Source organism: Spinacia oleracea, chromosome 5 (genome assembly GCF_020520425.1).
Source record: "Spinacia oleracea cultivar Varoflay chromosome 5, BTI_SOV_V1, whole genome shotgun sequence".
NCBI classification, from domain to species: domain Eukaryota; kingdom Viridiplantae; phylum Streptophyta; class Magnoliopsida; order Caryophyllales; family Amaranthaceae; genus Spinacia; species Spinacia oleracea.
This window is the reverse complement of record NC_079491.1, coordinates 92,050,896-92,055,715: the sequence shown is the minus strand read 5'-3', so window position 1 is coordinate 92,055,715 and position 4,820 is coordinate 92,050,896. Positions and strand designations below refer to the sequence as shown.

Sequence of the window (4,820 nt, the reverse complement as noted above, 5' to 3'; positions counted from 1 at the left end):
AGTCTTCGAGATGGTCCATTCTCTGCTTGCTTTTTACTATCATGTCATCAATATAGGCTTCTATATTCATTCCGAGTTGTTTTGCAAAGACTGTGTTCACTAAGCGTTGAAAAGTGGCTGGTGCATTCTTTAGGCTGAACGGCATTACTTTGTAACTGTAAAAGCCCTGCTCTGTAACAAACAACGTCTTCTCCTGATCTTCATGCCACTAGGGGATTTGATGGAATCTAGAGTAGGCGTTCATGAAGCTCATCATTGCGTGTCCTGCCGTTGAGTCAACAAGCCGATCTATCTTTGGTAACGGGAAGTTGTCTTTTAGGCAGGCCTTGTTTAAGTCAGTATAATCGACGCACATTCTCCACGTCCCATTTGTCTTGGGCACTAACACTACATTGGCTGCCCAGTTAGGGTATTGGCATGGGCGCACGAAGCCGACATCCATCAGTTTTTGTACTTCAGCGGCAGCGGCTAAGTTTCTGGCTTCACCATGATTTCTTTTCTTCTATCGTACTGGTTTCATAGCACTATCTACATTTAGCTTGTGCACTGCCACTGCTGGATCAATGCCTGACATCTCTACTGTGAAGGCGAATATTTCTTTGTATTCTCTCAGCAGCTGTATTAATTCAGCCGCCATGAGGTCATTAGGGGGAATTCCAATTGGGACAGTTAGAGACGACTCCTCAAGGTCTAAGACTATTTCATAATGTGCTCTCACCGGGTCGGGTCGCCTGTCCGCATTATGGGCTGTGGGCATCTCCTTGAGTCTTCGTTCTTTCTTCTAGGGATTTATCAGCTCACTCTGTTTAGAAGACGTCCCCCATGCTGCAGGTTCTAACGTAGATAGGTAGCAATCCCTGGCCAGTTGTTGGTTTCCATAGATAGCTCCAATGTCTCCATTGCTTCCCACAAACTTAATCAACAGTAAATGAGGGACAATGAGTGCTTTCAAATCATTGAGGGCTAGACGGCCTAGTATGATGTTAAAGGAGGTGAGACTCGCCACAATTATGAACCTGACGGCGCCTTCTTTAGTTACCAGAGGTGTGCCAATTGAGACGGGGAGCAAGATGGATTCAATTGGACGGATGACACTTCCCCCGAAATCTACAAGGGGCTGGGGTACTCTCTCAATCATTCTTGAGTCCTGCTGCAACTTCTGTAGGCATTGTAGACTGATTATGTCGGACGAGCTCCCTGTGTCAACTAACACCCTTTTCACCCTGAGATTGGCCACTTTAATCTCCAAGACCAAGGGATCATCATCATATGGCGCTGCAGACTTGCGGTAGTCGGCTTCTGAAATTTCCACCTGGGGTAGGTCTACTCGCTCGGTGCGGGGATGAGACGAACCAGATTGTCGTCCCTCTCTAGTCGGTGCTCCTGCCGCTATCCCTCCTAATATTACTGCTATGAATCCCTGATCCGAGAAGCTGTTGTCATTGTCAGAGACAGATGTGCACGATTTCTGCCCCTTTATAGTGTTGGCTCCGCTTGCATCAGTCAAGCAAAGATACTGCTGCAGGTATCCTTTGGCCGCGTAGCCATCTAGTATCCTCTTCAGCATTCGACAGTTTTGGTGTCGTGCCCGACCTCTTTGTGAAAGATGCAGAACAAGGTGCTCTGTTTTGCTGAAGGCGGCCCCTTGGGAGACAACTGCTCTATCTCCAGATTCGGTCCCTCCGTCAGGAGAATATCCTCGAGACTAGCATTGTAGACAAACAAGCTTTCTGCTGACGGCCTCCTTCGTTTCATCCTCATTTTGATGCCTCGGCCAGTTTCTTTTCGAGTGGGTTCCATTCGCGACCTTCTCGAGGTCATGGTGGTGGACCTGCTTGCAAAGTGACTGCTCTGGGGTTTGCAGGCGTGCCTTCGTTGTGGCAAGTTCGTCCGCCGCCCTGGACGTTCTTCTCTTACATGATAGCTTTCCTCCTTCAGTGGTCGGGCCTCCGTGGGTAGACCGCGTCCGTCTGCAGCCGACTTCCCCTTTTGCTTCGTCGCTCTGTTGCATTCTTACACTGGGACGATTTAACTGAAGGATCTTGTGATTTCTTCTTGGAGGACATGCTGAAGTCTCTCTTGCCATTCGTCCGTGATGTTCTGATAAAGACCATGCAACATGTGCTGCAGGGATCTCGCGGAGGCTGGCCGGCTTGCTGAGACATCACAATGCTTTTCAGCTTTGCCTCTTATAGTGGTATGCCCCATGTTGATAGCAGACCGTCCTCCTCCTGCGTCTTTCTCAGATTGCAGTTTGGCCATGATACTATACCTCCCCACAGACGGCGCCAAATGTTGTGGAATCTTTTGTGGTGATGACATGTCACGCGTTCCTCCGAGGTATCAAGTATCACTACAAGAATTTGTATCTTTAACGACAACTTAATTACGACGGGTCAAAAATCCCGTCGTAAAAGCCTTTTGCGACGGGGCTAACAACCAAACAAAGACGGGAACAACCATCGCAAATGTCTTTTACGACGGGTTAACGACGAGATTTTCCATTAACGACGGCCCCCTTTCATGACGGGTCCGCGACAGGAAATCCCGTCATTAATCAACGATTATTGGCCTTTAACGACGGGATTTCCCGTCGTTAATGGTACAATTTTTTGTAGTGTATGCGCTGGCACGATCTTCCTGCAACCTGCAAAACAAGAATATTTCCGTAGGAATATTCCCTCTGATGCCTAAGTAAGTATTGGCTAGAGAAAGAAGTAATTTGTAGAGAGAAGGCAGAGCAAAGATAGTTTATGGTAGGTGGGAATGAATTGAATGCCCCCTTTACCTTGGGATCTGAACTATTTATGGGGCTAGGGCTTCTTGGGAATTGATCCCATAACCCTAGCTGAATGATTAGGTGTTCTCGGGGATTGGAACACGTGTCCATAAGTGGGAGTTTTGATTAGAACTTGATGGACTCTTTAGACTTGGGCCTGGTAATGGATAACTCGGGCTTTTATCAAGAGAGTGGTCTTCTAGGGCTTTAGTGACGAGATTTTGGCCAGCATATGAGCCCTGGGCCCATATAAATTTAGGGGTGGGCTTGAGTAAGATCACACACGTCTTAGGGCCCAGTGTGGTGATACACCAAGCCCACATTAGTACCCTTACTAGTCATTTTAGGAGTTTTAGCTATAGTGAGCTTAACAGGGCAACAAATAAATTCAAGGAAATTATAGGAAAGGGTTTCGGAGCCGTTTACAAGGGTATTTTGGCCGATGAACGGGTCATAGCGGTGAAGAAGTTGGAGATGAAGAATTTTGGGCAGAAGTGAGCACATTTGGTAGGATCAATCATATGAACATAGCTAAAATGTGGGGGTTTTGTTCAGAGGGGATTAAAAGACTCTTGGTCTACGAGTATATTGAGAATGGATCATTAGACAAACACTTTTTCTCATCCTCCACAAAAAACACCCTTCCAATTCTTTAATGGGAAAATAGGTTTAAAATTGCATTAGGCACCGCAAAAGGCTTGGCATACCTTCATCATGAGTGCCTCGAATCGGTTGTCCATTGTGATGTAAAGCCTGAAAACATACTTTTGGACATGGATATTGAGCCAAAAATCTCCGACTTTGGGTTATCAAAGTTTTGCCAACGAGATGGTCATGGGTTGTCAAGTTTGTCGGCAATGAGAGGCACAAAAGGGTATATGGCTCCTGAGTGGACAACAAACTTTACTCTTACTGCAAAAGTTGATGTTTACAGCTACGGACTTGTAATACTAGAGCTTGTAAGAGAAATCACTATCAGATTGTATAGTAGACGATGATATTGGAGAAGAAGATATGCTTGAGTTGAAAAGCTTTGTGAAATTTGCACAAGGTAAGATGCAAGATGGAGGGAGTTCATGGATGGTTTACTTGGTGGATTCGAGACTCCAAGGACAAATCTGTCGAAACCAAGCGGCTAAAATGATTGGGATAGGTCTTTCATGCGTGGAGGATGATAGGAACAAGCGCCCAACAATGGAATTTGTTGCCCGATTTCGTGCCGAGTGTGAAGATGAATATGGCAATGTAACGTACGATGAGTCATGACTTCAACTTAGTTTTGCACTCATCTGTTTATTACTCGATCATTCTACTTCATGGACTTGTACTGGTTTTTTTTAATCATTTGTTGCTTTCTTGATATATTATCTACTATTAGTAATAATTAAATAAAACTACATTTCTTTTCCAATCTTTCTTCCTTGTGATATTCTTTTCTTATATTTTTTCTCTTTTTACAAAATTTCATAAGACGGGCCGGATGTATCATGTATAAGCCAACAATGTAAATGTGCCTCTCTATCTTTGTGCCTCTAATGGGATTATGTTGGTGGTCCATGTTTTAAGGATAACCACCTCACAAAATAATAATAAAAGATGCATGATTAAGGGAAATTTTCATAGGGGAAAGAAGCTAGGATAGAAAAAAAATTTGATATGATCCTCAAGATCAGTAGAGTTCTTATACACCAAATATACCATAACATCGATTATAATTCTTGACCATAACAACTTAAGTACACCTCAAAAATGAAATATTAGTATGAGAAAAATAAGGGAGATTTTAATTCTTGGCCGTGACAACTCAAGTCCACCTCAAAAATGAAATATTAGTATGATAAAAATAAGAGAGACGTGTTTAGTGAGCACGCCTTGTAGTATATGACTACTAGTATTTTATGCACGCGATGCGTGCGTGCATTCTAGAAATTTTATTGTGCCTAGTATTTCATGCGTGCGGAATTTTAAAAAATTTTGGCACTAAAAATCATTCGCAAAGTCCATATTTTGCGATATTGAGGTCATATAATACTCGTAGCCT

General features: G+C 43.9%; 1 pseudogene; it reads left to right on the top strand.

Moving 5' to 3' along the window:
- The first annotated feature begins 2,119 nt into the window (after nucleotides 1-2,119).
- LOC130461700 (putative receptor protein kinase ZmPK1) lies at nucleotides 2,120-3,777 on the top strand (annotated as a pseudogene).
- Nucleotides 3,778-4,820: the final 1,043 nt, after the last annotated feature.